This window comes from Pipistrellus kuhlii, unplaced genomic scaffold (genome assembly GCF_014108245.1).
Source record: "Pipistrellus kuhlii isolate mPipKuh1 unplaced genomic scaffold, mPipKuh1.p scaffold_m20_p_8, whole genome shotgun sequence".
Taxonomy (NCBI): domain Eukaryota; kingdom Metazoa; phylum Chordata; class Mammalia; order Chiroptera; family Vespertilionidae; genus Pipistrellus; species Pipistrellus kuhlii.
Genome location: NW_023425584.1, coordinates 13,723,032 through 13,744,005, shown reverse-complemented (window position 1 = coordinate 13,744,005; position 20,974 = coordinate 13,723,032).

Below are 20,974 nucleotides of genomic sequence, written 5' to 3'. Positions count from 1 at the left end.
CACAAACATATACAGAACTTTTGACCCTCTTGGAAGCCTTCCCATTTATTTGTAAAAAATGTATTTGTTGTTTTAAAAAATAATACTACATCTCTACGTAATTTTTAAAAATCTTCATGACATTTAACCTACTAATTACATTTCTGGGAAACTATCCTAAAAATAAAGTAATCTGCAATGCACACAAAGATTTATGGACTAGAATGTTCATAGTGGTGCTATTTATAGTAACGAAAATACTGGCAACAACCTAAACATCAAATTGTGTAGGAACAGTTAATAAATTACAGAATATCCATATGATGGATTACTTTGAAGGCATTTAAAATAACTTTTACAAAGAGTTTATGCTCTGATGTTAAATGAAAAAAAGCGCCAGGTCCAAAATTACATTTAGGTATGACCTCAGCTATATAAATAAGACATTTTTTTAAAAAGACTAAGAGGAAATGTGCTAAAAATGTTTGTAGTGGTTACCTCTGGGTGGTGAAACTTTGGATGAATGAAAGTTTTTGGTTCAGCCGAAACCGGTTTGGCTCAGTGGACAGAGCGTTGGCCTGCAGACTGAAGGGTTCCGGGTTCGATTCCGGGCAAGGGCATGTACCTTGGTTGCAGTCACATCCCCAGTGGGGGGTGTGCAGGAGGTCGATGTTTCTCTCTCATTGATCTTTCTAACTCTCTGTCCCTCTCTCTTCCTCTCTGTAAAATATAAAAATAAAAATAAAAAGTAAGTTTTTGGTTCAGCTTGATTTTTTGGGGGGGGAAGGGATTGGTTGTTTATTTTTGTGGGAGTTTTTTTTTTTCTCTCTCACTCATTTCCTACTTTTTACTATCGATAGAATAACTTTTAACTTTCCTTTCTCCTTTGGGACACTTCTGGGGTTTTGCCTAGCTGTGCTCCCAGTTTGCAAACTCCAAGACCCTTGAGTAAATCTTTATCATTTATTTCTACCGTTTCCCTGAAAATAAGACAGTGTCTTATATTAATTTTTGCTCCCAAAGATGTGCTAGGTCTTATTTTCAGGGGATGTCTTATTTTTCCATGAAGAAGAATACGGTACACATTTATTGTTAAATGAAAATAAAGGAAATTTATTACCTGTATACGGTACGATAGTATGGTAGTTGTCAACACAAACCAGACAAACTATGACTCCTACAGTATCAAGAATTTACTCGTTTATTCAATGACAACCATGTCATCATCTTCTGGAACATCATCATAACAATCCAATTCCTGAATTTCCTGGTCCATTTCTTTCAGAATCAGTGGACCAAATCTCTCATGTTTAGCCTAGGGGGCCTTATTTTCGGGGGGATGCCTTATATTTCACTCAGAAGGAAACCAGTAAGTAGGTCTTATTTTCGAAGGATGTCTTATTTTCGGGGAAACACGACTTTTTAAGTTCACTCAACTTAGCTCATTGAGTTTTCGTGAAGCTTAAACGGGTCTTTCATGTAATACCTCTCACATAGTAAGCAGTCAAATACTAGCTTTTCACTTCGTTCTACTGCTAATAAGCATGGGGGTAGGGAACATATTTATAATGCTTAGTTTGTGCTTTTAGTTGTGTAACATGCGAAGAGGCTAATTATATACTGATTCTTTCGTGATTATCAAAGATAATGATCAGGTTATACTGCAATTGTCTTTTTCTTACCCCACCCTTCACTGCACGTTAGCCCTTTGTGAATAGGAAGGAGCTGGACCTTGTTCTAATCTCATCCTCCTAGCATTTGGAAGGCACAATACATGTTTAATTAAATAATTGATTAAGTGATTAATGATAGCTATTTCATTTTGGTTCTGCACAAACTTTCAAGTTACTCATGGGAACATTGTCTTCATTGGCCCATACTTTGAGAATAATGTTGGCCCTGTGATATTTTGCTATCGTTTTCCTAGCAACCAGCACTTTTTAAAAGTTCATTTTATTCAAGTATAATTTACATACATTAACTTTCTCCTTTTCTTTCTTTCTTTTTTTAGTATACACGGCTCTGAGTTTTGGCAAATGCATATGCCCAAATAACCTCTTCCACAATCAAGATCATCCCCCAAATTTCCCTCCTCTCTCCTGTCACTCTCAGAACCTGGTGATCACTGATCTGCTTCATGTTCTTTCAGTGTTGCGTTTAACATAATGTCATATATAAGGAACCATAAAAAATGTAGCCTTGTGAGTCTGGCTTCTTTCATTCAGCGTAATGCACTAAAGATTCACCCATGTTGCCCAATGTGTCAATGGTTCCTTTTTATTGTTCAGTAGTATTCTACTATGTGGATGTACCATAGTTAGTTTATCCATTCACCAGTGAAGAACATGTGGATCTTTCCAGTTTTTGACAATTATGAATAAAGTCATTATAAATACTCAAGTTTTATGTGAACATAACTTTTTATTTCTCTAAGGTAAAAAAAATTAAGAGTGGGCTTGCTACATCTTATGGTTAAATATAGGATGTCTCAAAAAATGTATACATACTTTAGCCGAGACCGGTTTGGCTCAGTGAATACAGCATTGGCCTGTGGACTGAGGGGTCCCAAGTTCCATTCAGGTCAAGGGCATGTACCTTGGTTTCGGGCACATCCCCAGTGGAGGGGGGCGGGGGGTAGGAGGCAGCTGATCAACGTTTCTCTCTCATTGATGTTTCTAGCTCTCTCTCCCTCTACCTTCCTCTCTGTAAAAAAAAAAAAAATCAATAAAAAAATATTTTAAAATGTATACATACTTTAACAGCTGACAACTAACTTTTAATTTTCACTCCTTTTAGGTTTAACTGATATAGTGACTTTATAATCATTCGAAGTATGTATACATTTTTGGACACCCTGTATATGCACACACATATATGTACACATGTGTAAAATGCTGATGCTTTGTTCTCGGGTGAAACTGATGCTGTTGACAAGGGAGCATATTTGGAGAACCATGGCTCTTGGATGACATTGACAGGAATTGCAGTCATCCTTTGCCTCATTTTTCAAACTTTGGCTAATTTTTCTCAACAGTCACCAACATTTTAAAAATCAGGAAATTTTGTATTTTTAAAGAAATCTTTATTCTGTTTTTTTTTCCCTGAAAAATAGAACGCCTAAATTTTCCCATGGTGACAATTGGCTAGATTTCAGTATAAGACGTTCCTTTTAGGTAGAGCATTTGTTCGTTTTGTCACAGTCACCAACCACCCACAGTTCACATCACTTGGTTATTTTCTAGGCATTTCACTTTGCTGTCTCTGTAGAGGATGTGGGGACATAATACAGAATTTGAGGGGGGGCGTGAGCATAGCTGCTCCTCCTGTCTGATTCATTCAGGCACCTGGGGCTGGCTTCACAAAAGTGCAGCCCAGGCAGGGGCACGGGACCCCACTCTTAGGAAGGCCCGCACTCTGCTTAATGCTCTGTTGTTGCTGTCTTGGCATTCTTAATACTTTTTGAGCGAGAGCAGCACATTCTCATTGTGTTTGGAGACCGACAAATCCTGTGGCTTGTCTTGCAGCTGCCCCACACTTAATGGTCACTTTCTTATCACTAGATTTCTGAGGAAGGGAAAGACAATTCCAGAATCAGAGATCTGGGGGGCACTTCAGAAACCATCTTGTTCAGCAAACAAGGCAATGATTTAATTTCACAGCGAGAGCTTCCAAAGTTCAGAAAAGGAGAATTGATTTCCTCAAGGTCATGCACAAATCCTGAAAAAGGAGCCAAATTGGAAGGCTAAAGTGATGAGTCTGCAAGGCAGTGAATGCTAAGGCTGTGGTGAGTTTATGTATCTGATGTATCTCCGCATACCAATGAGAAAATTCCCCTTTGTCACTTAGCTCAGTCAACTGTGGTTGATCTGATGTGAATACAATGGAAGGAGGAAGGGGGTAATCTTTGAACAGGTCAAGACAACCGTACAAAGGTCCAGTTTAGGATAAGGATTGTGAGGGAGGAAAAGGTCATGTATGAACTCTACCCCTTTGTTTGTTACAAAAGGCAGGCCTCCACCTAAACCCCAAATAAGCTGCAAAAGCCAAAGTCATTCAGGGAACGACAATGTATTGCCTGATTAAAAATGGCAGTCAAGGTTCAAGGAAGCCCCTAATTTCAGCCTCAGTTAGCTGGAAAATAACTCAATTATTTGTAGGTCTCAGTTGCTGGTTTTAAGTTAATGGCTGCAAATACCCAGTGAGAGAGCTGAGTTCCTGCAGCTGGTTGAGTAGCAAGTTGGACTAGGAGCTAGACAAATAAGTCAACCCCAGGTGGCCTTGCACCTGTTCACAGCTGTGCTTGTGGTTTGGGTGGGATAGAGCCTCCTCTCCCACCCACGCACCCCCTCAGAGATAGCCAAGGAACCATGGCCTGGGCATAGAACTCCATCCCCGTAACTGCTGTGTTTGGCTCAGGGATGAATATGTGGCCCTAAGACAGACCGATGAACATCCTCTCCAAGACTCTGACAGTCCTATCAAAAGTTGCTTTCTTTCCTAAGAGATGGTAAACCGTGAAAATTTGGGGCTGTGAATTGTCCTTTGATACCATTGCAAGAAAGAGCCTGTCTGAAAATGAAGTCAAATAGTGGTGAGAGATAGAGAGAGAGGGATCTAATAATATTATCTGAGCCTATCAATCTAGCCATGTCAGAAGAGAAGCAATTATTTGAACTTCTCAATTACATGAGCCCCAGTCTTTTTATTTTATTTTATTATTATTATTATTATTTTGCTTAAACTGGTCTGGATTAGGGATCTGTTTCTTGTTGCTGAAACTTTCTCACTAACATAAGGAGCTTCTCCATCCTAGACACTGTGCTAGGTTCTGGGATTAGTGGGCAAGACGTATTGCACTCCTATCTTCATGGCACTTAAGAGTCCAGTGGGGGAGATGGCAATAAGCAAGCAACTAACTCCACAAATAAATAAAATATAACAATTAAGCATTGGGATTTGTAAATAAGAGGAGCTAAGAAAGAAAATAAGGACTACTTTAGATGGTATGGTGGGGAAAGGCTCTCAGCTGAGTGTCTTCTAAGCTGAGAGTCAGCGGTATAAAGAACAAGGAGAGAGAGAGTTCCAGGCAGAGCAAACAGAAACCGCTCTTAGACTTGAAAGGGCCTGGTTCTTTCAAGGAACTGAAAGAAGGCCTTCGTTTATGCATCATTCATCTCTGAACCAAACATCTATTAGGCACTGGCGGGGAAAGGCACAGGGAGACAAAGATAAATAAAAGCAGTCCTGACAACTTGGCAAGATGCACCAAAAGCCATAAAATGTTCACAGCATTTGACTCCGCAATTCCACTTCTAGGAATTTAGTCCAGAGAAAAACAAACAAAGAGGGATGTCTGCAAAGATACAGCTACAAGGGTATTCACTGCAGCATAACTAGTATTTATATTTTTAACTTTGTACTGAAACCCACCATGCATTAACACGCATTGAGTGCACATATTGTAAGTATTCAGTGCAATCATCTTCACAACCTGAATATGCCAATATGATTGATACTCAGATCAAGAAAGAGAACATGACCAGAAGCTACCTTTTCCTCCTCCTGGTCATAAACCCCCCTCCCACCAAGAGTAACTGTTAGCCTGGCTTCTAACGGTATTGATTAATTTTGCCTTTTTTTGTACTTTGTATAGAATAAATCACACAGTATATGGTTTATGGAGATGGGGACTGAGAGAGTTGAGATATCTTGATTTCTTTTGCTTAATATTATGGTTGTGAGATTTCACTATATTGTGCATGTAGTTATAGACTGATAATTCTGTAGGGTATTCTATTAGTGGTATATACCACAAGCTATTTATCTAATCTGAAAATTATAGACATTTAGATAGTTTCCAGGCTATTATAAATAGTGCTGTTGTAAATATTCTTTGGGTTAACATATTGGCATTTCTTTGGGGTATACCTAGAGGTGCCACTGCTGGTCATAAAATGCTGGGTCATGGTATATGATCCACTTTAGCAGGTATTGCTAAAAAATTTAACAAAATGTTTCCACCAATTACACCCCCACCAGCTTTCTAAGAGAGTTGTCTTTTCTTCACATCCTTGCTAACACTGGTATTTCCAGATTTTTAAAATTTTGAGACATCTGGTGGGTGTGTTGATAAAATTGTGCTTTAATTTTCATTTCCTTAATGATTAATGAGGTTGAAAACTTCTTCATATGACTATTGGGCATTGGATAATCTCTTTTCTGAAGAATCTGTTCAAGTCTACTTCCCTTTTTTTTTTTTTTCCTTACTGATTGGTCTATTTTGTTCTTACTGGTTTGTAGCTCTTTAAACATCCTGGCTATAGGCCCTTGGTCAGATACATGTATGCAAACATCTTCTTCCACTTTTCACTCACTTTAATTAAAATAAATTCTCAATATAGTCAAATTTATCCATTTTTTTATGGTTAGTACTTTTTTAGTCCTATTCAAGAAATTGTGCCCTGCCCCAGAATCAGAAAAATGTTCTATGTTGTTATCTAAAAGTTTTACTGTTTTCATTTTACATTTAGATGTACATGCTATCTGAATGGATTCTGTTTCCAGTGTGAGATGAGAAGGGCATCTGGGGAGGAGGGAGGAAGTAGTATCAACTGCAGTGAAGGGAGATCAGAGACAGATAGAGACCAAACCGTCCACAAATGGCTTCCATACTAAGCAAAGGTGGTTGAGCCTGTGTCCTGAAAGGAACAGGAAGACCTAAGAGGATCAAAGGTCGGGACTGATATGCTTGATCACCTTGGCTTCCCCTGAGAGGCACACTCACCGAGGAGTGCTATTACAAGCAGGAACAGGAATGATATTTTTTGTCCTGTGCTAGACTCCATGAGCTCTCCAGTGGCAGTGAGGAAGATAGTTTAAGGAATATTTCACAATAGCCTCTACAGTGTGTTGTCTATGTTTTGACCAGGATCCTCAGTAAGAAATATCTTTTACAATTTGAGTAAATTGGGGCAAGGTTTTTCTTCATAACCCCACTTCCTCTTTTACAGACCATGAGTAATTCCTGTAGTATACGGGGAGCATTAGAGACAGGAGATGACGGGGTTTTCTTTGAAGGCCCAAAGATTATATCTCAAAAATATTCAACAAATACGCAGAGTATCCTTCTTCTCTCAACAGGGTCCTGGGTTTGAAAAAGACACCGGTTGTAGATATCTTGAAAATGCATTTGGCCCTGGGGGAACACTTAATTGCATCATTTCCTCCCAGCCTCTGTGAGTGAATTCTCTAAGTAAAAAGCCAAGCCAAGGAACCAACTTAAAACGGAGAGGTTTGCCCAAAGGTTAGAAATGCTAACCGGGGCTGAGCAATAACTCACTCCTTGTGTCAATATTCCTACCAGGTTTAAGAATTAAGATCCCATTTGAAGCAGGGCTTGTCAGAAGAAATAATTGTCTTTTTCAAAGAGCCAGAAAGCCTGGTGATGGACGAAATCATCATTAAGATCTTTAGTTCATGCCAAAACCGGTTTGGCTCAATGGATAGAGCGTCGGCCTCCGGACTGAAAGGTCCCACGTTCAATTCCGGTCAAGGCAACATGTGAGGCAGCTGATTGATGATTCTCTCTTATTGATGTTTCTAACTCTCTATCCCTCTCTCTTCATCTTTGTAAAAAAAAAAAAATCAATAATATATATATATATATTTTTTTTTAAAAAAAGATTTTTAGTTCAGGACTGCACTAACAGTGGAGTAGTTTTAGGTGACTGGGGGGAAATTTCCAATACCAATGACAAAGAGCCTTTTTCATTCAACAAGCAAGCATTTTACAAGACACTATTAAGAAACCCAAACAGCAAGCCACATCTGGAAGAAAATCTTTGCAATGCAAATACCAGATAAAGGACTTTTAACTAGAGTATATAAGGAACTCTGAAATTTCAATATAAAGAAGGTAACTCAAATAAAATGAACATAAGATTTGAACAAACCGCCGAAACCGGTTTGGCTCAGTGAATAGAGCATCGGCCTGCGGACTGAAAGGTCTCGGGTTCGATTTTGGTCAAGGGCATGTACCTTGGTTGCAGGCACATCCCCAGTAGGGGGAGTGCAAGAGGCAGCTGGTCAATGATTCTCTCTCATCTGTTTCTAGCTCTCTGTCCCTCTCTCTTCCTCTCTGTGAAAAATCAATAAAATATATTTAAAAACAAAAACAAAAACAAAAAAAACCCCCACAGTTATAAGGATACTCAAGAATCTTCTAGAAACGTCCAAAAAATTGAAAGGACCATTCATAAATTAAGCATACACTGACTGAAATAAAGAATAATATACAGGGATTCAACAGTAGAGTAAAGGATTCTGAAAATCAAATCAGTGATTTGAAATATGGGGAAGCAGAAAACATCCAACCAGAAGAGCAAAAAGAAAAAAGAATCCAAAAATGTGAAGATAATGTAAGGAGACTTTGGGACAACTTCAAGTGTACCAACATTCACATTATAGGGGTGCCAGAAGAAGAGAGAGAGCAACATATTGAAAACCTATTTGAAGAAATAGTGACAGAAACTTCCCCAACTTGGTGAAAGAAATGGACTTATAAGTCCAGGAAGCACAGAGAGTCCCAAACAAGAGGAACCCAAAAAAGGCCACACCAAGACACAACATAATTAAAATCCCAAGAGCTAAAGACAAGGAGAAAATCTTAAAAGCAGCAAGAGAAAAGCAGTTAGTTATCTACAAGGGAATGCCTATACAACTGTCAGCTGGTTTCTCAAAAGAAACTCTGCATGCCAGAAATGAGAGGCAAGAAATATTCAAAGCAATGAATAGCAAGGACCTACAACCAAAATTACTCTACCCAGCAAACCTATCATTTAGAATTGAAGGTCAGATAAAGAGCTTCACAGACAAGAAAAAGCTAAAGGAGTCCATCACCACCAAACCAGTATTATATGAAATGCTGAAAGGTATTCTTTAAGAAGAAGAAGAAAAAGACAAAAAATATGAACAACAAAATGTCAACAAATACATACCTATCTACAATTGAATCTAAAAATCAAAATAAATAAATAAGAAATCTAATGAACAGAATAAACTGGTGAATAAAATGAAATCAGAGGTGCCCTAGCCGGTTTGGCTCAGTGGATAGAATGTCGGCCTGCAGACTCAAGGGTCCCAGGTTTGAACCTGGTCAAGGGCATGTACATTGGTTGTGGGCACATACCCAGTGGAGGGTGTGCAAGAGGCAGCTGATCAATATCTCAAAACATCTCATTGATGTTTCTAGCTCTCTATCCCTATCCCTTCCTCTCTAAAATAATCAATAAAATACATTTTAAAAAATGGAATCAGAGGCATGGAAATGGAAGAGACTGATGATTCTCAGAGGGAAGAGGCATGGGGGAGATGGAAAGAGGTTAAACAAAGATCTTATATGCATATATGCTTTACCTATGGACACAAACAACAGGATGGCAAAGGCCTGGGGTGGGGCAGGAAGGGAGCAGAGGGGACTATGGGGGGTGGGGAAAGAGGGACATCTGTAATAATCTCAACAATAAAGATGAAAAAATATTTTTTAAAAAACTATTAATATACAACACTGATGAATCTCAAAAACATCTTTGCTGAGTAAAGGAAGTCAGAAACAAAAATACTATGTCCTTTAGAATTCAATTTCCATGAAATTCTGGGAAAAGCAAAATTAAGCTGTAGTGACAAAAAGCAGATGGGTGGTGGCTGAGGAAGGGGGAGGGAAGGGGAGAGGACTGGCCAGAGGGGCAGGTAAGGATTTCTTGAGATGATGAAAACGTTCTCAATCTTGCGAACACATTTGTCAGCATATTTGCATGTTCACTTAAAATGGGTGCATATGATCATACCTCCAAAAAGTGATTTTTTACAAAAAGAGCCTCGAGACGTGGTTGATTGTTCCCAGGCCCTGCGGCAGGGAGCAGCCTCCATGTGTACAATGCGGTGGGAAAATGGCGATAGGCAAGGCTAGAAACCTTCAGGGGACATATTTGTTTATAAAATCTCTCTCTGCTTTGGAGACAGGGCATGCTGGCCTTGCAGGAGCAGTTTGCCGAAGGGAAATTTGGAGAAAGGGTCCCGTTTTCTCCACTCAGCTCCCTGGAATCTAGGACAGAGAACCTGACTTATTTCTGAGTCCTTCAGAAAAACCCTCATGGCTTCTCTCCTCCTTCTGCCTCGCATGCCCAACTCACTTCCTTGGAATGTCTGTTTTTCTGGCTCCCACTCAGCGGCTGGGGGTGGGGCGTGGGCGGTCCTTCACCAGGTCCCTGGGCAGCGCAGAGACTGTGATAGCCATCAGCTCCCGAGGCTTCCGCCTTCCCCTTCAGGGCAGTCACAGGAAGCACTGGATAAAACCCAGTCACAGGCATCCATTCTCATAAATAAAATCTGGAAAGTTGGGTTGAGGAGTTTGAGGCTATTATTAGCACCAAACACTATAAAAAGGAAAGGCCACTGATAATCTTAGATGGCTGTGTTTTTGTATGGGATAATTCAAGCTGCCTTCTTAGAGTTCCCAGTCATAAGAAATCCTTAATAAAAATACTACCTCGGGTCATATCCTCAAAGCCAGCTTAACATTGCTGAAATCCATTGGGACTGTTTGAGTCAGGACTGACTAGGAGAATGCAGGCTGCATTTTTATGGCTGTTCCCTCCTAAATTGCTCAGGTCTGTCCTCCCAGAGGTAAACAAGCAATTATTCAAACTGTGTATATAGAAACATCTATATTTGTTGGGACTATATGGAGGCAGCATGGCAAAGGGATTGGCATGCAGGCTCTTGTCAGACTTACCTAAGCTTGGTCTCTATGTGGCATTGGGCAAGTCGCTCAACCCTTCTGAGCTTCCCATGCAAAATTGTTGCTGTGAAGCTTAGGAGCTAATGCCTGATGTCTTGTCTGGCACGTGGTACACTTCAGTAAGTGTTCATCCATTATTGGTTTGCTCTCACCATGGGGACTGCAAAAGTCTGGCTTTGCCTTTGGAAATTCTATGTTCTATTGTTACACATACAGACAGGAAAATAGAAGAACATCAGAAATGATGGGATTTTTGAGTTGATGAAATTGGGGAAAAACCATGCACTTTAGTTTTCAGGCACAGATGGGCCCCTGCTTTGAGACTTATTGGAGAGCAATTTGTCAATGTGTGTCAAAAGCCTTTAAAATGTGCTTACCCTTAAGAAAACAATAAAACTTGTGAGCTAAGAGTTAACTTGAGATTCAATTTCCATGAAATTCTGGGATAAGCAAAAATTTGATAATAGTCTAAATGTCTAATAGAAGTCAAATGCATATGTAGACATTATTATTAAGATCATTTACACAAACCAGGTCACAAAATAATATGTAAAATATGGGTCCATATTGAGGGTACGACATGAAGAATTTCTTGTAACCAGGAACACTAATAATTAAGCTTGATTACTCCCATGTAAAAATACAGATACACATCAATACATATCAATATATTATACCTATATATCTATATCTATAGTCTATGGACCTTGGCTTAACACAATAGTTTCATGTGTGGGAGGTGCTTTTAAGTGGTTTTTTTGTTTCACTCATTTATATTTCTACAGAGATGTATTGCTTTTATATATGAAAAAAATAGAAAAAAGTTTGATTAATCTTGAAAACTGATAGAATAAATGTTAAATATCAATAAGTAGTGACCTATTTTTTACTTGACATTTATAAAAATTCTGGGCCCTTCCTTTCACTTCCTACAAAGTCACTGATTCACTGCATAACTTTGGTGGGTTCTTCCCTTCCCTGGCATTTTCCACTGTAAAATGCGCGTGTTGGGCTACGTCAGGAATGCACTTTTATCTTGAATGTCAAATCCATAGCATTGCTACGGACTACCTGGACCACTGTGATGAGAAGGAAGGTCTGAAAGAAAGCAAGAGCTCTGTGACTAGCAATGCCTGCCATGGGCATCAGAATGCGGAATGACATAGGAGGACCATGTCATTTCCATGTGTAGACTAGATAACTCTACGATCACTTGGAACTCGGAGTCTGGGAAATCTTTAAGCAAAAATATTAAGCTGAATTTGGGGAGGTACAAGGGTTGAGGGTACCTATAATACCTCCATGTATTCATTTTGGGTAGGCTGTAGCAGATCACTCATTTTCCATCTGACTTCACAGAACTTAAGACATCATTTGGGATTTACTGAAGGAGAAAATAGCCCTGCAGTTGTGTCTCCATTGTATTTTCACCCATCACCTCCCGTCCCAAGAACAAGTAAATCTTCAGCTGTTACTCAATTTCTTCATTCTGAAACCATGTAAACACCACAGCTGTTAGAGGCCTAAACCTGATTTCAGTTTTGTTCTTGGTCCCTGTCTCATGTTTCATGGAAGTCTCTATAAACCACACTTCTGAGGTTTGAGTGAAAGAAGGGCACTTCTAATTATCACGCTCCCAGGAAGCAGAAGGCTGGGCATCCGTTCCCAAGGGCCCTTTCCAGTATGAAGTAGCGTTCTTTCTATTCTTGATTCGATGGGGTGAGGCCCCCGGAGAGGGGTGCTGACTTTCCTAAAGTCATACGAGTTCAATCAACTACCACCCAGCTTTGCCCACTGGCAAGCAGACAGGGATACTTTGGCAAATACTTTGGCTCTAAGCAGCCTGGCTATTTGGAGGAAGGGGCAGTCTGGAGGGCTTTCCTGTATATCAAGTTCACCACCCTAATCTACCCCAGCTTCCACAGAGAACAGCAGGCTACATTCAGGGATCTCAGCAGCAGCTGTGCCTTCCAAACCAAGACGCTGTTCAGAAAGATGATCCGAATGTGGGCTGTGTGTTTCAATGGGATTTGGTGGGACTTTCCTACTCAAATGGCCCTTTGTGTGCCTCTAAAAGATGAGGCATTAACCTCACGCGTGGCTAAAGTATGATGGATGACTTGGAGTTCTCAATTTACATTTGGCTGGTGCTCAGAACTGAACCGTCAAAAATGCCAGGGTATCTGACGGACAGTGCCCGGCTTGTTCAGACTTGTTTTGGATGGAGGGGTGGATCCTAGGGCTTTAGCTCCATCCACGTTTGATAAGCTAACCATAGCTGGACATTTACAAAGGCTGACTCCAGAGTTCCTCTCCGGGCAGCTGAATTGTGTCCTGAATCAGTAGCGTCTATTATCGCCTTGTTTATATTTGGCATCTTTACTTAACTTCCGGGTCTTCCCTGACATCTATCTATTTGTGACAAGGTGTGGCCCTGCCCAACGCGAGGCCTCAGGAGCAGAGGTGGTGTGCTTACGTTGCTTCTACCCAGCTCCACAGAGTCGCCTGCTTGTGCTGCTGCCTTCTCAGTAAGACACTGTGCAAGATTGTCAGAGCTCTGGACTGTCTCCCCAGGCCAAAGGGAGTCTGTACCCCTGTCTCTCACATATAATACCAGATACATTGGTAAATAGTAGGTGCTCAATAAAGTGTAACTCCTATTAGTTAATCCAACAAATATTATTAAATATGTAATATATTGCAGGCACAGTGCTAGATATCAAGGATAATGCATTGAGCAAGAAAGACAATGCTTCTACTCTATGGGAGCTTCAAGCGGTGGGGGTTGATGAGGAGGAAACAAACAAGATAATTACAGATGGTGATAAGTGCTTTGAAAAATAAAATTATTTCTGTGTTTATGTTTATATTAGTGTAAAAAAAACCTCCCATTCAAGCCCTCTCCACCCCTTTACCTATGGATTGGCATTCACTTTTGAGTTAAAGAGAGTTTAACAATTGCATTAAGAATGAGTTTGAAAAAGCATTACACTACTGGCTCTTAAAGTGATGTGTGTGGGGGGGGGGGCAGAGAGAGAGAGAAAGAGAGGAGAGAGAGCGAGAGAAGAGAGAAGAGAGAAGAGAGAAGGAGGAAGAGAAGGAGGAGGAGGAGGAGGAGGAGGAGGAGGAGGAGGGAAAGAATGAGAATAAAATGTGGGGGGTTGTGAGAAGAAAATCTCAGCACTGTGCCATAACTCCCAAATGCCATTTTGTGAATCATTGTCTAGTGGGCTTCAGAATCACCTGGGGAGCCTTAAAAGACACAGACTCCCAGCTCCCATCCTTAAATATTTGACGTCTGGAGGTCCAGAATGTTTTGTAAGTTCCCTGGGAATTCTGATGGTCTACCAGATATGATAAGCACTGCTTGTAAGCCAGCTTCTGAATTCCTCGGAGGCTGTCAATCACTGAGGCTGAGACCGCATGGCTGTGCCTGTTATTCTTTCTACTGATCACCATATGTTTAGTTTTTTAGTTTCTAGGATATTTGCTCTAGCTGGCCCTCCAGGAACTTAGAATCTAGGAGGCGATACAAATGAAAATGATGTGGAATATAAAGCAGGAACAACTAACTTAGCCTGAGTTTCAGAGAAAACTTTCTGGAGGGGAAGAATTCTGGATAGGTTAGAATTTGATTCAGCTGCATGTGACAGAAAACACAAAATTGATTTAAACCAGATAGAAATTAATTTTCCTCATATAAAGGCCTTAAGGAAACTAACCCATGCTGGTATTGTGCTTTAGATTTCTTTCTGGTTTTCTACCACCCTAGGTATGGGCTTATGTGATCCAAGATGGTTACTCAGATTCCAGCCCTCACTCCCATATTCCTACCAGCTGGAAGGACAAAAGAGTGAAGGAAACAATTTCTCCCATAACGGTCATTTTCTGGAAGTTGCACATGAATCTTCCCTTGACATCTTATAGTCTGGAACATGGGTACTTGGCCACACCTTGCTTCAAATGAAGCACAATAAAAATATAGGGTTCTATCACTGAAAACAGAAAAGGAAAGCAGTCATTGGGAGACTCTGGCAGAGTCTGAGCTGAGATATGAAGAATGAGCAGAAATAGGCAAGGGAAGTTACAAAGAAAAGACTGCCCAGAAAGTGTACAGTCCCTTCTTGCAGAAGAGACTTTTCTTCCCACATGCTCAATTCCTCATTCTTCATATTGTGACCCTAAGTTCCATCTAGAATGGGCCTGCCTTCCTAGCCAATCAGTGCTCAGATCTAAAATGACCTCTCAAATGACATCAAAACTCATCATGTCTTGCTCAGTGGTCGGCAAACTCATTAGTCAACAGAGCCAAATATCAACATTACAACGATTGAAATTTCTTTTGAGATCCAAATTTTTTAAACCTAAACTTCTAATGCCACTTCTTTAAAATAGACTCGCCCAGGCTGTGGTATTTTGTGGAAGAGCCACACTCAAGGGGCCAAAGAGCCGAATGTGGCTCGCTAGTCGCAGTTTGCCAACTATGGCCCTAGCTGATTTGGCTCAGTGGATAGAGTGTCAGCCTTCAGACTGAAGGGTCCCAGGTTCGATTCTGCTCAAGGGCACGTGTCTAGGTTGCGGGCTTGATCTCAGTAGGGGATGTGCAGGATGCAGCCAATCAGTGATTCTCTCTCATCACTGATGTTTCTCTCTCTCTTTCCTCTCTCTTCCTCTCTAAAAAAAAAAAAAAAAAAAAAAAAAGTTTAAAAAATTAAAAAACAAAACAAAACCAAAAACCAAAAAAACACCCTCATCATCATGATGTCTCTCTCTTTCCCTGGTTTATAAAATATCACTAAAAGGTACTTTATTTTTTAAAATAAATCTTTATTGTTCAGATTATTACAGGTATTTCTCTTCCCCCCCCCCCCCCCCCAATAGCTCCCCTCCACCTGATTCCCCACCCCACCCCATGCCCTTACCCCCTGCCACCGTCTTCATCCATAGGTATAAGATTTTTGTCCAAAAGGTACCACTTTGATCTTTTTCTTTTAGTCTCCCAAGTAAACATGAAGCTGATAAAAGCATCCTTGGTATTCACAGTTAACATATCTCCAGTTCTCCTACAGACCCCATACATCCTGTACCATACCCCATGCCTCTGTAATAGACCTGACACAAATTCAGCTAAACTCTGCCTTTTTGAATGAAGCATGGCGATTTAAAACTCTACATCTGGACAACACAATCCATGTAAGCCAGCCCTCTGGATGACTTTACACGCATTTTATTCATTGAATAAAGTGACTAGCTTATCTCAGTTTACCCGGGAGCTTCCCTGTTTCAGCACTGAAAAGTCCCATGTCCCTAGACACACTGTCCCTCAGTATCCGGCAAACTGGGGCAGCCTAGGACTTACGTAATAACATATAGCTTAGAAGAAAAGACATTCTCTAGAAATAGATGTTAGCCTCCCAGACAGTGTCTCAGGGAACACAGGCAAACACTTAGCTTTTTAAAGATCTTCCTCTGAAAAAGAACATATATAAGACGCTGTTCATTATTTTTAGAAAACATTTCCCTGAAGGGTTTCAGATAAGGCTCAGAGACACCAAGGTGTAGCAAATAGCACTCTCTGTCTTCCCATGTTTCCTTCAAGCTTTCTCACTTAGTGAGTTTACCAAGATTTGCGTGGGTTTCAACATCAGAAAGGAGACATGTAGGTTTGGACCAGGCAATTAGAAAGGAGAACCTAGAAATAAAGATTTAATCTACTAGAAGATAAGGATTTTTTCATCAAGTACAATTGGATAGAAAGTAACTCCCTTCTACATTTAATTTTAGCTTTGTTGTAAAGTCTTTGGAATTTTTCTAAAATCCTGAAAAGATGATTCAGAAAGCTAAAAAAGGATGTGCCTCAGCAGTCTATTCCACAAAGTAGAACAAAAAAATTCAGAATTACCCTGACCACATTAAAATTATACTTCTTTAAAATATTGCAATTCAGCCGAAACCGGTTTGGCTCAATGGATAGAGCGTCGGCTTGGGGACTGGAAGGTCCCGGGTTCGATTCCGGTCAAGGGCATGTACCTTTGTTGCGGGCATATCCCCAGTAGGGGGTGTGCAAGAGGTAGCTGATCGATGACTCTCTCTCATCAATGATTCTAACTCTCTATCTCTCTCCCTTCCTCTCTGTACAAAATCAATAAAATATATTTTTAAAAAAATAATTTAAAAAAAAAAGAAAAGAAAGGGAAGAGGGCTAATTAAGCTTGGGTGCATTACATATATATATATATATATATATATATATATATATATATATATATATATATATATATATATTGCAATTCAAATTCCCCAGAATTTTGTTTCAAAATCAGTTCAACTTTCAAAAGTAGCTTATATTTTTTACTCAGGGGTAATTGTACTGACAGTTGGTTTGCATTGTGAAAAATATGCTTGCTAGAGGACTTAGCACATTTGCCCACTTAAAATCTGGGGTACAGTATCAACTTTTATGAAAAAGTCAATTTAGTAAACAATGATCATTCACAACTATTCGTTTCAGCTCTGCATTTTTTCCACACCATCAAATGGTTAGTGCAAAAAACATATTTGGCTACCAGCTTCTCTCAGTAAAATATTTTTTAAAAAACATATTTTATTGATTTTTTTTTTTTTTTTTTTTTTTTTTTTTACAGAGAGGAAGGGAGAGGGATAGAGAGTTAGAAACATCAATCAGCTGCCTCCTGCACACTCCCTACTGGGGATGTGCCTGCAACTAAGGTACATGCCCTTGACCAAAATTGAACCTGGGACCCTTGAGTCTACAGGCCGATGCTTTATTCACTGAGCTAAACCGGTTAGGGCTCTCAGTAAAAGATTTAAGAAGATCAATACATAAAACCATGTGTGAAGTTAACAACTAAAAAGCAAAGCCACCAGATCGAATAGTAATCAGTATTTGCCAAAGTGGACTCGTGAGATGTTAGTAGACATTATGTGCCAAAAAAAAAAGGGGGGGGGGTGTCTCCAGCTAAATAAGTTTGGGGAGTGCTGTGATATGCAGAGTTTGCTATGTTTCTCTAGCATGAGACTTTTGAGAACCGTCAGAGGGATAACTGACACTGTTCCAGATGGGCCTGGCATGTGCTTCCTGAGCTTATTAGACCAAATATTGTCAGAATATCTAAAAAGCTTTGGTTCCAACTAATACACTTAGAGAAACACTGCTCTCTCTGTTAAATTTGATAAGCCAGCTACTCTATGCAAAAGTTGGTACTGAATTTATTTCCAGTCTATTGCAGTGAAAACAGTTTTTATTTGCAAATAGCCAGAGCAATAGATTAGTTTGACACTCTAAACATGACATTTAAACACACATTTAAAGAAGGCTAGTCTTATTACAAACATCATTAGCTTCCAATTAATAATAAGAACAAACAAGGCAGATCTTGAAGATGAAGGCATAGGTAAACTCTTGTATTTGCCGCCTCCCACAATCACATCAAAATTACAACTATTCAATACAATACACATCAACCATCATTCAGACCCACTAGAAAGCTGGCTTAAGGGAAGACCTACAACTAGAGAAGTAAAGAAAGCCCACTGATGTTGGTAGGAGGTACGGAGTGCAAAGGTGCTGAACGAGCTGGTCTAGCACCCATGTGCACTGCTGTTTTAATCATTTCTGCGAAGGTGGTCCAGAGGAACAAAAGGACCCAGACCCACACCAGCCCCCAGCCCAGGTCCCCAGAGCTAGAAGTAAGAACTATGGGCTGTAAAAATCAGTGCAGATTTTTAGTGACACAGAGGCTGCTGGAGACACAGCTGTTCCTCTTAAAAGGCCAGCACCAGAAACTGAACTTACAAGGTCCTGCTTCCTCTGAGCTCCAGCAACAGGGTGAGGCTCTGGGGGGTCACAGACACATACAAAGAGGAACTGTATTATTTGGCATCAGGGCAGGAACTTGGGGTCGACTTTCTCCCAGACAGAGGAACTCATAGGGAAAATTGTTCCTGTGCTAAGACCTCACAGCTTACTGGCAGCCATTTCTTTTTCTTTTCTTTTTTTAATTAAAAAAATATATATATTTTATTGATCTTTTACAGAGAGTAAGGGGGAGGGACAGAGTTAGAAACATTGATGAGAGAGACATCAATCAGCTGCCTTCTGCACACCCCCCACTGGGAATGTGCCTGCAACCAATGTACATGCCCTTGAACAGAATCGAACCTGGGACCTTTCAGTCTGCAGACTAACGCTCTATCCACTGAGCCAAACCAGTTTCAGCTGGTAGCCATTTCTGTTTGCTCTGCCTTGGTGATTCCCTAAGACCCCGCCTCACCCAATTTACAACCCTAACCAAGCTGTGTGCACAGGCTTTTGAAAGTTAATGAACTTTCCTTTATCAGGCTTAAATTCCTCAAACAAGCTGCAGCTGGGTCAGGGAGCTCCAAACCTATCAATAAAAGGTCCAAGACCCAGCATCAGCTCCAGCCTCCTTTGCTTCAGAGATGGGCCCCATCTGAGCACTTCCAAACCCAAAACAAAGAGGATGAATCTGAAGATCTCTTTGTAGATCCCGCTGGGTGGCCCCAGGCAGTGGCTCACTTTTCCCCTCCCTGGAGACCCAAGAGCCAGTGTATCCAGTGGTCAGTGTCAGGCCATACCAGATTACAACTCTACACATCCATAAGCAACACACTCAGGGGGCAGACTCAGTGAGCACCAAAGCCCCACTGAAGCAAGTCCTGCTCCATAAGGGTATCTCCTGCACAGCAGCTCTCCCACTGTAGTCACAGCTGGTCCTCACAGCCAATTGGCCTGGAGGTCAATTCCTCCCAGTAACACCAACAGCAATCAAATCTCAACTACAACAAGACTGTGCTCACAGCCCACAAAGGGGTGAATCTAGAGCTTCCAGCTCAAATGACTGGGGAGGCTGAGCCACTGGGCCCTATAGAACACCTACTATACAAGGCCTCTCTACCAACTCAACGAGATATAGCAGCTCTACCAATACATAGAAACACAGTTTTAAGGTTATAAGATTACTCAATTATCTTCTAGAAACCTCCAAAAAATGGAGATCATTCAGAAATTAAGCATACACTGACTGAAATAAAGAATAATATTATATACAGGAATTCAACAATAAAGAATTCTGAAAATCAAATCAAAGATTGAAATATGAGGAAGCAAAAAACACCGAACCAGAAGAGCAAAAAGAAAAAAGAATCCAAAAATATTAAGATAGTGTAAGGAGACCCTGGGACAACTTCAAGTGTACCAACTTTCACATTATGAGGGTGCCAGAAAAAGAGAGCGAGCAACATATTGAAAACCTATTTGAAGAATTAATAACAGAAACTTCCCAAAACTGGTGAAAGAAATGGACTTACAAGTCCAGGAAGCACAGAGAGTCCCAAACAAGGGGAACCCAAAGAGGGCCACACCAAGACACAACATAATTTAAATGCCAAGGGCTAAAGACAAAGAGAAAAATCTTAAAAGCAGAAAGAGAAAAGCAATTAGTTACATACAAGGGAATGCCCATATGACTGTCAGCTGATTTCTAAGTAGAAACTATGCAGGCCAGAAAAGAATGGCAAGAAATAGTCAAAACAATGAATAGCAAGGTCCTACAACAAAGATTACTCTACCTAGCAAACCTATCATTTAGAATCGAAGGTCACATAAAGAGCTTCACAGACAAGAAAAAGCTAAAGGAGTCCATCACCACCAAACCTGTATTATATGAAATATTGTTAAAGGGTATTCTTTAAGAAGAGAAAGAAGAAGAAAAAGATAAAGAAATATGAACAACAAAATGATAACAAATACATACCTATCTACAATTAAATCTAAAAATAAAAATAAACAAATAAAAATCTAATGAACAGAATAAACAGGTGAATAAAATGGAATCAGAGGCATGGAAATGGAAGAGACTGATGATTCTCAGAAAGTAGAGGGGTGGGGAGGTGGGAAGAGGTTAAACAGAGATCTTATATGTATATATGCATTACCTATGGAAACAGACAATAGGATGGTGAAGGCCTGGGGTGGGGTGGGAACTAGGTGGAGGGGGGGAATGGGGAGAAAAAAAAAGGGACATCTGTAATAATCTCAACAATAAAGATTTTTTTAAATAATACAAATTTAAAATTTTAAAAAGAACAAACAAGGCAATGAGACCTAGTATTAGAACATGATTGTTGCTTTAAGGTTAGAGAATTTCACTTCGA